Source organism: Podarcis liolepis (assembly GCF_965112155.1).
Source record: "Podarcis liolepis genome assembly, chromosome: Z".
Classification (NCBI taxonomy): domain Eukaryota; kingdom Metazoa; phylum Chordata; class Lepidosauria; order Squamata; family Lacertidae; genus Podarcis; species Podarcis liolepis.
Window position 1 is genome coordinate 30,253,057 of NC_139570.1, and position 12,966 is coordinate 30,266,022.

The 12,966-nt window shown below is 48.6% G+C and overlaps 1 protein-coding gene and 2 long non-coding RNA genes across 12 annotated transcripts in view; 2 read left to right on the forward strand and 1 right to left on the reverse strand.

The window, feature by feature from the left end:
- Positions 1-12,966, forward strand: part of LOC310698169 (rho GTPase-activating protein 20-like) — a 96,143-nt gene that overhangs the window by 32,987 nt on the left and 50,190 nt on the right. The window lies entirely within an intron of this gene.
- LOC310698353 overlaps positions 1-12,966 on the reverse strand; it is a 44,034-nt gene that overhangs the window by 18,709 nt on the left and 12,359 nt on the right. The window lies entirely within an intron of this gene.
- Positions 5,291-10,694, forward strand: LOC310698413. The gene is made up of 3 exons (XR_014521513.1): positions 5,291-7,291; positions 7,333-8,404; positions 8,443-10,694. It is a non-coding gene; the product is annotated as an uncharacterized lncRNA (long non-coding RNA).

Here is a 12,966-nt window from a genome sequence, read left to right on the forward strand (position 1 = left end):
GTTTAAGGGGTGTTATGTACTGAGAACAATAGGATCCAAATTGCAGCAGTCTGATTAGTCCTAGAACAATAGGATTCAGAATGCAGCAGTCTGATTGGTCCTAGAACAATAGGATTCAGAATGCAGCAGTCTGATTGGTCCTAGAACAATGCAGCAGTATGATTGGTTGGCAGGAACCACCCAATCCTGCTCCAGATAGAAGTGAATCCACAACCTGATTGGCTTACAGTAGAATTCCGGAATTAGCCAATCATGTGCAGCCCATTGTGTAAATAATGTATATAAAGCAGATACTGTGAGGGGACATTCATTCATTCCTCCTCACCACTATGAGCTGAATAAAGAGCATGAAATCACTTTGCGACTCTGAGTATATTTCACTGGCGACGAAGGTGGGATCCCGCTGAGCTGACTGCCACACACAGCACCGCAGCAACGCCACCTGCCGCACCGCTGCCTCGCACCGTGTATCCAGGCTTCAGCTCCGGGACACAAGGAACTCAGAATGGGAGCCATAAGCAGCTTCTCGCCATTCAACCCAGCATCTGGAGACTGGGAAGCGTATGCCTCCCGTTTCACCTTCCTCCTAGAAGCCAAAGGGGTCACTGACGAAGAAGACGCCAAGAAGAGGGCGATATTCTTCAGCGTCTGCGGAGAGGAGACGTTTGAAATCGCCCGGGCTCTCCTTGCGCCTGAAGACGTCGCTACTGTTCCATACAAAACAATAATGGAACAGCTGAAGGGGCACTTTTCGCCGCAGCCCTCAGTGGTGGCTCGTCGAAATGCCTTCTACGCAAAGCGACAAGCCCCTGGGGAAACCATAACGGGGTTTGTGACCTCTCTCCGCCAAGCCGCCCGGTTCTGCAACTTCTCAGAGCTGGAGAACATGCTTCGTGACCGCCTCGTCGGTGGCCTGAAGGATGAGAAGCTGCAACGACGCCTCTACGCTAAGAAGGACCTAACGTTCCAGGTCGCTCTGGAGGAGGCCCTGGCAACGGAAGCTGCCGAGAGGTCGACGCAAGAGGCACGGCCGAGCCTGCCATCCCAACCGAGGGTCCACCACGAAGACCTCACCGACGACTCAGGATCCGACAGGGAGGAGGTGCACCGAGTACAGCAGCGCACTCAAGCAGCGCACAAACCACAGCTGCCTCGACGAGAAGGAGGAAACTGCGCAAGCTGCGGGGAGAGTCACGAGAGGAGGACCTGCCGTTTCCGCAACGCAGAGTGCAGGCAGCGCAGAAAATCGGGACACATCGCCCGGGTGTGTCGGGCTCGGCCCACCCGACACCAGGCATCAGAGGACCAACCCAAGAGCCCCAGGTCCCGGGGCCCAACGCACCAAGGCAACTCGACGGAGCTCACGGACTGCCAGGTATACCAGTTGCCCCACCCCAACGTAGAGAAAATTTATGTAGAGGTACAGATAGAGGGGGCCCCATGCCGCATGGAGCTTGACACAGGTTCAACTCTATCCATAATCTCGGCAAGGACCTTAAGGAAACTGTGTCCTACTGGGGGTCCCAAACTCAGGCCGGCCCCATTCACCCTACGGGACTTCCAGAAACGTAAGGTCCCCACAATGGGGGTGGGGACCTTCAGGGTGCAATACCGAGGGCGGACACGGCAACTGGACTTGCTTGTGGTCAAGGGCCCCTACATTAGCTTACTGGGATTGGCATGGTTTGGACCACTGGGGCTAGCCATCACCGGGGTGAACCACACTACCTTACAAGTGGACGTGGACGCCATCTGCAAGGAATTTCCAGGGGTTTTCGACGGGAAATTGGGACAGTATACGGGCCCCCCCATTGCTCTACAGCTTGACCCCGCAGTACGACCGGTCAGGCTCAAGGCCCGCCGGGTCCCATTCGCCTTGAAACCCCGTATAGACGAGGAATTGGACCGACTTGTGGAACAAGGAGTGCTGGAGCTGGTACCTAATGCCCCCTGGGAAACCCCAATCGTCACACCCGTCAAGCCTAATGGTTCGGTCCGCATCTGCGCAGACTACAAATGTACCATAAACAAGGCCCTCACGGCCCATGCATACCCAGTGCCAGTGGTCAGCCATGTCCTTGCCACCCTGGCTGGGTCGAAAATTTTTGGCAAGCTGGACTTGGCCCAAGCATATCAACAGCTGCCAGTAGATGAGGCCACAGCAGAGGCACAGACGATTGTGACGCACAGAGGAGCGTTCAGGGTAAAGCGGCTGCAATTCGGGGTCAGCGTGGCACCAGGCATATTCCAGAATCTAATGGACTCGCTCCTTAAAGGGATTCCTGGCGTCACCCCCTTCTTCGATGATGTGTTGATTGCCGGGCCCACACCAGAGGAGTTCGAGGACCGCCTCCGCACCGTTCTACACCGTTTCCAGATGGCGGGTCTCAAGGTGAAGAGGGAAAAATGTCTACTAGGAGTGCCTCAGGTGGACTTTCTGGGATTTATGGTGGACGCAGAAGGGGTCCACCCAACTGGGGACAAGGTACGGGCCATTTGTGATGCCCCAGCACCCAAGAGCAAGACTGAACTTCAGGCCTTCTTGGGACTACTGAACTTTTACCATTCCTTCCTTCCCCACAAGGCGGCGGTAGCGGAGCCCCTACACAGACTCCTAGACAAGCGGGCCCCTTGGGTGTGGGGCCAGCGCCAGGAGGCCGCATTCCAGGCAGTCAAGGACTTGCTTGTCTCAAACTCTGTCTTGGCACACTTCGACGAGAGGCTGCCGGTGGTGCTAGCATGCGACGCCTCACCCTATGGCATTGGCGCTGTCCTGGGGCACCAACTCCCGGATGGAAGAGAGGTACCGGTGGCGTACTTTTCCCAGACACTCAACGCAACCGAGCGGAACTACTCGCAAATCGACAAGGAGGGTCTGGCTATCATGAAGGGAGTAAAAAAATTCCATGATTTCTTGTACGGGCGGCCCTTCACCGTGGTGACTGACCACAAGCCGTTGCTTGGCTTGTTTGCCCCCGAAAAGCAGACCCCCCAAGTGCTGTCTCCTCGTGTCCTCAGGTGGTCAATTTTCCTTGCCAGCTACCAGTATGCACTGATTCACCGACCTGGGAAGGTGATGGGCCATGCGGACGCCCTCAGCAGGCTACCACTACCAGAAACAGGCCCTGACCCAGCACCTGCACAAGAGGTTATGAGCCTGGAGCTGCTTCCCAACCGCCCCATTCAGGCACAAGAAGTTGCCCACCATTCCAAGAAAGATAGGGTCATCTCCCGAGTCCTGGACTGGGTGTGGAGGGGATGGCCCAGCAGCAGCCCCGGGCCAGAATTCGCCGGCTACACAACCCGCAAACATGAACTGTCGGCCCACAAGGGGTGCCTGTTATGGGGAAACAGAGTCGTTGTTCCCCAGCCCCTCCGCAAAAGGGTCCTCACAGCCCTACACGAGACACACCCAGGGGTAGTAAGAATGAAGGCCCTTGCCAGGAGTTATGTGTGGTGGCCGGGGATCGATGGAGAGATAGAGGCCTGGGTCAAACACTGCCAGGCCTGCCAAGAATCCCGCCCAGATCCCCCAAGGGCCCCAGTCCAGTCCTGGGAGTCCGCCCGAGCACCATGGTCACGCCTGCATGTGGATTTCGCTGGCCCCTTTCAGGGGAAAACATTCTTCATAGTGGTGGACTCCTACACCAAATGGCTGGAAGTCGCACTGGTACCGTCCACTTCCACGTCCGCAGCCATCCGGGTACTACGCAGGCTGTTTGCAACCCACGGGCTCCCTGACACTCTCGTCTCAGACAACGGGACTGCATTTACGTCAGGAGAATTCCAAACCTTCACAGCACAGAACGCCATCCGCCACATCCGTTCGGCGCCGTTCCACCCTGCCACCAATGGCCAAGCAGAACGCATGGTGCGGACCACCAAGGACACCCTTCGCCGCATGACGCAAGGGGACTGGGAGTACCGCCTTGCCACATTCCTTCTAGCACAGCACAGCACCCCCAGCTCAACGACTGGCCGGAGCCCCTCTGAACTACTAATGGGTCGGCGCCTTGCAATCAGATTGGACCGCCTTCACCCCGATAGAGCTCAGGATGAGGTAGTGGTGGGGAAAGGCAGGAACCCCCGGACCTTCGAGGCCCAGGACCCAGTGTACGCAAAGAATTTTGGGGCAGGCCCAGCATGGGTACCCGCCACAGTCACCAGGGTCACTGGCCCAGTGTCATACGAGGTGCTAACGGATGGGGGGCAATGCTGGCGCTGCCACTGCGACCAGATACGGCGACGATTCCCGGGAGAAACCCAGGATGAGGACAGGTCAGAGGAGTCCCAAGGGAACAGCGGGGCAGTGAGGCCCATAGAGCAGGAGGGGCCAGCAGGAGAGGCAGAATCAGTAAATACAGAGAGGACCCATGAGGCCGAAAGGACACCGGAACCAGAACCACGACTGAGCGAGCCGGTTGCACCAGACCAAACAGCCCCATCACAGCCAGCATCCTTGGAACACGAGCCAGAACCTGAACCCCGGACCAGGGAACACCACAGGCCGCAACGCACACGTAGGCCGCCGGCATACCTTGAGGACTATGAATGCGACCTCCCGGGCAGGACTGGAACTTAGAGGGGAGGGGTGTTATGTACTGAGAACAATAGGATCCAAATTGCAGCAGTCTGATTAGTCCTAGAACAATAGGATTCAGAATGCAGCAGTCTGATTGGTCCTAGAACAATAGGATTCAGAATGCAGCAGTCTGATTGGTCCTAGAACAATGCAGCAGTATGATTGGTTGGCAGGAACCACCCAATCCTGCTCCAGATAGAAGTGAATCCACAACCTGATTGGCTTACAGTAGAATTCCGGAATTAGCCAATCATGTGCAGCCCATTGTGTAAATAATGTATATAAAGCAGATACTGTGAGGGGACATTCATTCATTCCTCCTCACCACTATGAGCTGAATAAAGAGCATGAAATCACTTTGCGACTCTGAGTATATTTCAAGGGGGTATTATAGCACATTAAATTATATAGCACATTAAACATCACAGTGTAGATGTGACCCATATTCTTTTAAGGTAGTATATCCAGTGCTTTTTCCTTAAAAAATGTTTAAGGGCACAGTGGAACCTCGGAAGCCTGTAAACTCAGACATTTTGGCTCCTGAACTATCGAAAACCTGTAAGTGATTGTTCTGGTTTTTGAATGATTTTCGGAGGCCGAACATCTGGCACAGCTTCCATGGTTGGCTGCCAGAGTGTCCTGCAGCCAATCTTGAGTCAAGAAAATCACTATTTTAGGGTTCAAATCAGGAAAAATAATACAGTAAATGGACAAAAGTACAAAGATTCACAACATTTTTAGGGATAGGGTACCCCTGCATCCCCCCAGAAAAAAGCAGAGTATATCAGCTGCAAGAGAGCCACAGGAAAGGAGGCTTGCCACCTTCATGTCTGGCTTGGGCTGTGGGCAGAAAATAGGATGCAGGACTAGAGAGACCATTAGTCTGACCCCGGAGCATCCTTGCCAATCACCTGCAATTTCAGGAGAGAGTTGATGTGGGCCCAGGGAAAGACCCACAAGGCTCCACCTCTTCTGGCAGGGTGCCACACTCCTCCCACCCCAATACACGTGGGTTCTGGCAGAGTTTTCCCTGCAGTCACCTTAAGGTAGGAGCCCCTTAGCGGTGTGGCTCCTCTGCACCATCGCATCAAATATTCCTGTGGGTGCACCCAACTCTTTTCTGGCCTTTAAAATGGTCGCCTTTGAGAAGGGTTGTGCTAAGAGTAAGAAAACAGCCCTGCTCTCAATCTTAAAAGACCCCGAGGAATGTGCTACATTCTTCCAGCCCTCAAGGTTGGCGCCTGCACAAAAATGCTCCTTTTGCCAAATATCAGTCCAATGAAATGCTTGTTTGCTTTCTTTAAAAAAAATGCCTCACTTCATAATTTACCTTGGCCTGGAGACGAATCTTTATAGACAGAAACCCATTTTACCTTTTTATACTACCCCCCCTCGTGCTTGCACACCTTAAGCTTTTTATACTACCCCCCCCCCTCGTGCTTGCACACACACACACAGTCACAAACATTCTCCTGACATTAACAGTAGTTGCTTCTCTTCCACTTTAAAAAATTACCAAATGGAGGCTTTGCTGCCTATTTAAAGGTTAGCCCAATAACCCTGTGCACGTTCACTCAGAAGCAGGCCCCACTGCATTCAGCAGGGCTGGCTTCCAGGTGAGTGGGATTGCATCACTTGTTGAAATGTTAGGTCTTCTTTGGCCATATTATAATTGCAAATCATAAAATGAAAGCAGTTCATTTATGTTCACAGCCAATTTATGGAGCTGAAACAAATAGACTCCAAAATATATATTCCTCTGTGAACTTTTTAAAAATATATTTTATTGCTTTTTTACATAGTCATTGCTGTCAATGTTTCCCTTTTTTAAAGGGAAATTCCCTTATTCTGAATAGGATTCCTCGCAAGTAAAGGGAAAAGTTGACAGCTATGCATACAGTAAACATAATTTAAAATACAATAGACAACAACAACTGGCAACTACTCATGAATTGGAAAGTGACATAATAACAGCTTAAAATTGGAATTTTGATGGTAAATATTTTACAGAAATTTGCTGGATGCTTGAATGTTTCTTAAATATTGTCTGAGTCATTCATGTGTGATATCCTGTGGCTATCTAGGAAAAAGAGTATGACAGCTGACATTTGATAGCAGCTATTTTGCAGTAGTTAATAGGTGGTATGCAAAGTATCTGGTGGTGTCTGGTGGGTGGCATGCTATAGTACAGGGGTCGGCAAGGTTTACCTCACCTGGGCCTGTTCACTCCAGCGAAGATCCCTCTGTGGGCTGGATTGTGTGATTTCCAGCATCTGCGTCTGCACAGACGCGATTTCCGACCTCAGTGTCTGCACATACATGATTTTCGGCGTCTGCGCAGACACGATTTTGGGCACTGCGGAAGTGAGTCCCCACGCCATGCTGCACTGGTTTAGTGCAGCGCACAGGGACTCGCCAAGTGGGCGGCCTGGTTTGGGGGCAGATTGGGGGCTGGTTAAACGACCCCCGAGGGTCACTTGTGGCCCATGGGCCTTAGGTTGCCAACCCCTGCTATAGTAGCTGCTAATACTTGATAATTGCTGTGCACTAGCATTTAGCATTTGGCAATATCTAATATCTGACATGAAATAGTATTAGTATCTCATGGGTATGCAATAGGAATAGTATTCCACTGTGTATGGTATTTCACACAGGTTTCACTAACATTTTGTGAGATCCACCTAAAAAGCAGTACAGTATATGAATACTGTAAGCAAGTAAGTAAGTAAGTAAGTAAGTAAGTAAGTAAGTAAATAAATAAATAAATAGTAATGTTTTGCTATTCTAAAGGAGTGGAGGAAACTGTTCACTTTTTCTCCTATGCACTTGAACACAATTGGAACGGGACTGGTGTTTGCCATAGCTTTCTTGTTTTGTTTTTTTAAGTAATTCCTCCAGTTTATCAAAATCCTGAAGCTTTCATCAGTTTAATGTAGCATTCAGAATAAATTTTTCCAACCAAGAAGCATAGCATATGGCTGTTTATGGTGGTAGTTCGACAGGTTTGAGTTGTGCCCATTCTGTGTGTTGCCCTTTAAGAAACCGTAATGATTCAGCAGAGTTACTTGGTAAAACAGGGAGCTGGTATATCTGAAGCCAGAAGTGATTTACTTTGCACACTTCATTCAATAAATAAAACTGTTTCTTGCCTGCTTGGTGCCACGGCACGGAGACTCTGTGCATACCGTAACGAGTGCCTTTCAGTAAAACAGACACTGCAGGCAGTAATTAGCCATGTACGTTGCCAAAACAGGCAGCCTCTGAGCATGCTCAGAATTCCTTGCCAAAAGAAAAGAGGTGGCCATGAAGTTGCCGGCGTGATACAAGGACAGGAAACCCCTGGGCATACACGGAGGGGTATATTCAGTGTTAGTCATATTTAGAGCAGACTCATTGAAATTGATAAACATAATTAGCTAAGGACCATTAATTTCAGTGGGTCTATTCTAAGTAGATATTAATTTGATATAGGCCAGAGTGCCTCCCAAACTAGAAATGAAGGTATGAATGGTGCAAGGGAGAGTAAGTGGCTTATGAGTTCTTTGTAATGTGAGTGTGTGTTTGTTGTCTTGGAACATATTTAATAGGGCCAGTTCTGGAATGGCTTCTAATACCTGTGAAATATACTTAGAGTCAAGTGTGAATTTCATGCTCTTTATTCAGGTCATAGTAGCAATGAATGAAACTTTCTCCAAAACGTCTAGCTATATACAGTCATACCTCATGTTACGTTTTTTCAGGTTGCGTCCCGCAGCATCCCAGAAGTACCAGAAAGGGTTACTTCCGGGTTTCACCGCTCGCGCATATGCTAAATCCCGCTTCGTGCATGCGCACAAGTGCCAAATCACGCCGCGCACCAGAGCAGATATGGCACTTCAGGTTGCGGGCTTTTCATGTTGAGAACAGGCCTCCAGAACGGATCCTGTTCGCAACCAGAGGTACCACTGTATACATTATTTACACAATGGGTCCCGCGTGGTTGGCTAATTCCGGGCTGCTCCTGAAGGCCAATCAGGTTGCTGATTCACTTCATCCAGGAGCTGGATTGGGTGACTCCTGTGGACCAATCAGACTGCTGCATTCTGGATCCTATTTTTCTAGGATTCAGCTCAGTACATAACAACCTGCTTTGTTATTTTGAAGATTTCTTGTAGGACTGATGTCCAAAAGGGTGGGGGTGGGGGAGAGGATTTGAGAAATCCTCTTGTCATGATGGAGGTTATGCTGTGCCTTGACATTGGGAGGCAGCAGTGCTTACAAATACCAGTTTCTGGAAAACACAGCAGGGGAGATTTCTGCTTGCTGGTTTCCCACAGGCGTTTGTTTGGCCACCAAAAACAGGATGCTGAATGAGATGGCTACTGGCCTGATCCAGCAGGCCGTTCTTGAGCTCTACCATCAGTAAAAGTTTGCCTTGGTGGTGATAAAGGGACCACAGAGCTGTATTGTATTCTACATTCCTGTGCATCTCACAGTTGTAGATTTGTATTTGAGGAATTGGCTGAGTGTTTTTGCAACAGCCAATGTTAGTGAAAGGGTATGAATAATTGAATGATGAACTGTGTGGCAGGACTGGTCTGGAGTGTAAGCAAAGTGTGTACAGTAAAAGTAAGTTTCCTTTGGGTTTGTGATTCCTTTGTGCTAGAAGTCCATATCCTAACAAATTAAGATGGGAAGACCTTCTATTTTAATAGACGGAACAACCTTGACGCAGCATTTCCCCTCAACTTCCCTTAAGCATTGTACTGCAACATTAAAAAGTTAACCCAGTTTAAAATTATCATGAAGAGGGTATGTGCAATAATTTATTTATTTATTGCATTTATATCTCACCTTTTTCTCCAAGGAGCTCAAGGTGGCATACATGCCCTTCCTTGTCATTTAATCCACACAACAGTCTTTTGAGGTAGGTTAGACTGAGAGGCAGGGACTGGCCACACCCAGTGAGCTTCATGGCCAAGTGGGAATTTTAACCCTGGTCTCTCCCAGGTCCTAGTCCGCCACTCTAACCACTATGGGACACTGCCTCTCATAAATAAAACTGCCTCATTATTCGAATTCAACCCAATCAGAAAAGAGACTAAACAAATCAGCTCAAAGAAAATCTTATAGAACAGAGCATCTGGATCTCTCAAAAGCCCCCCCCCCCATACCTATTAAGCACCTGATTTTTGTCTGAAAACCCTGGGGTTGCTGGCTATGGGTTTTTGCCCCACTCAGAGCTGTTCAGGTGCTCTTAGCTTCCAGCCAACAACTCACAGATCCTGTCTTTTGTGGCCAGCAAAATCACCTGAAACAAGGGCAGTTGCACAGGACTCTTCCATGCCTGCCCTTGGGTAGTGACGCAATCTGCTGTCCTGGAGAATGGAGCTGTAAGCACTCTGAGATGCAGTGGGGTGGACGCTCAGGAAAACAGCCACAGAAACTGATTTTGTGAAAATGCACCACCCCAGAGCAAATGCTGTAGATTGAATGAGATAGAAAGAGAAGTATTCCTCCCCACCACCCACTGCCATGTAATGGTACTTGATTTATTTTAAATATAAGTGGTATTGGAGATCCTTCTGGATTGAAAGGCAGCAAATCTAATTAATTAAGTAACATCCCATCAGCCCTTCAATAAATGATCCAGGCGTGCGTCTTCTGCAGCCATTCATTAGGGAACTTTAAAAATATAGCCATTTTCTGCATTTCATTTTGGACTGGTTACTTGCTGACACCTCTCCTTTACTCCCTCTTTTTAAATCTAGAGTAGCTTAGAGGATATTAAATATTCTAGACTCATTGTTTTATGCCAGCTGCCTGTTTATCCCTTGAGGACATAGGATTGGCTTTGTTCCTCTGATAGGTTTAAACTGCTGAGGTAGCTTGTGCTGCTCCTGAAGTACCAAGCCTGAATTCTGTCCTTTAAAAATCTGGAAACCCCATATCACTTGAAACTTTCATTGCTTAGGGGCTAAGGCATTTGAATTTCTGTGGCCAGGCTCAAAGGTATGCGACAAAATCATATTTGCACAATGGAAAAATGAAGATACTGTGTGATGATAATAAAAACAGTAGTAGAAGGGTTGACAAAAGCAAGCAATAAAATAAATAATAAAAAGCAATAAAATTAATAAGGAAATTATCAAACCACAGTATCATCATGACTAATTGTAGCTGTCTCTGAAAGTGCTCTACACAGAGCTGTGCAGCAGCCAGTGCAAATAATAATAATAATATTAATAATAATAATTAATAATAATAATAAAATAATTCATACTTGGCTTGATTGTAAAAAAAACCATAAAGCAGTTTTCTAAAATGCTAAAATTATCAAGTAGAAAAGCTTTAAAACATTTTTTATTGATTTCTTCCTCTTGTTATATAAGAAAATCAACAACTTTCAAAAAATTAAAGTAGCAGGAGGTTAAAAACAGATTAAAATTCAAATCAACTTTCTAAACATCTGGGCAGGCCTCCGGGTTAACAAGGACCACAACTTTATTACCGTTTAACAGGAACTGTGGCAGGGTTAATACCTCAGCAGCAGCAGCAGCACAGCCAGCACTACCAATGGCAGAGTGAGGCAGCAGCCTCAGGTAGCAGATGCCAGAGCGAAGCATTCTTTGTGAGCAGTCTCATGAAGGCAAGGATGAGAAACATGTGGCGTTCAAGATGTGGTTGGACTCCAGCTCCCATAATTTCTGATGTTTGGCCATGCTGGCTCTCGAGGCTGATAGGAGCCATCAGGGCCGTCTTAAGCATATCCGGCACTCCCCCACCCGTTTCCCAGAGTTGTCGACCTTTTTCTTTAGGGAGCTGACACCACACTTACACATTATCTCTAACAAGCCCTTAGGACAAAATGAAATGAAAAGGCAGAAGAAAATGTAATGAAGTCCTCAATTCCAAAGCAAGACTCAGTCAAGACTCAGCAGTTCTTCTAATGCATCCTCATGATTCAAATCACCACATATCAAAAAGTTAAAGCAATCACCAGTTTGTTGTTCTTTAAATAAATTGATAAAGACACAGAGAATGCAATGCCCGGCCAATTTGTGTTTAAGTACAAAGCTGACGTTTTCAAATATTGGGGGGTGGGTGTAAAGCAGTGACATCCTGAACCTAAAAAGGACCCAAAACTTGGGTCACAAAGGCTGCAGCCCTAACTGCACTTACCTGAGAGTAAGCCCTGCTGAATCTAATAGGACCTTAAAACCCGCCCCCGTTTTTAAAGGACTTTTTGTTGGTGTTTGTTTGTTTTTAACCACTAACTGCATGGAGAGCACGCTCTCGAGTTCGCCCCGGGTGTCATCACTGAGGGAGGTGACATTTGGCACACCGCCTGCCCGCAACTCCCAAGCCTAACCTGAGCTGTCAGAGAAGGGCCGGAGCGGCACCACCTTGTAGGCAGCCTTCCCCCTTCATTCTGACAGCTTGAGGGAGGCTTGGGAGACGCGGGAGGATGGTGCGCGGGAGGATGGTGCGTCGTTGCCCCCTGCTCCTGGGCTGCTTCCTGGTGGGTGGGGGAGCCTCCCCTGAACTGTCAAAAGGAAGAGGAGAGGAAGGCTGCTGGCAAAGCAGCGTGGCTCCCTCCCCGCCACCGCCCAGGAAGCAGCCCGCCATGGGCAGCTCACTCCATATACACCCTGGGCGGCTTGTATCCTGGGACGCTAGCCCCACCCCCATGGCCCCACCCCCAGGTGCACAGCATGTGCCCCGCTCTGGGTGCCTGAGCAGCTAGCTCCGCCTCTGTGTTTGTTGTGTCCTGTTGGCGGAGTGGTTGCAGCCGCACTTACCCTTCTTCTGATAGGAAATGCTTGGTGGGGATGGACAAAAATATGGGGTTGAGAAGGGTCAGTTGGGAGGGGTGTGAGAAATGTCCTTAATTTCGTCTGAGGAATGTTGGAGGGAATGTTATCTAAATGGTCTGTCATCCCTTAGCATTATGATCCTCCTGTTAGGAGGTGGTCCCTGGGAGATCCTCTCCTCAGTTTTGCTGAGCAAACACAGACAGTTTCCTGCGGCTTTAATCTGAGGACTTTGCCCTTTTGAGGTCATGTTTTAAGCTGTGTATATGTGTGTGTATTCCCCTTCCAGAAATCTTATGAATAACCTTGCTGGCATAAATAATTTGCAGGACAGCAAGAGAGCCAAACTCATCCCTTGGTGCCATCTCCCAGAAAAGTGTGTGTATGTGTGGTAAAACAACAAACTGCTTTTGGCAGATATGTGTTCCGCCCCTCCCGCATGTCCTCGTTTTGAGGACATTTTAAAATAAATGAATCATCTTCCATTTCTTGGAAGGAAAGAGGCAGCTTGTTCCTTTCAAAAAGCGTCCTTCAGATGTGATTTAGTACCTTCAGGCCCAAAATCTTTGCAAAAACTTTTGAGCTCAGATT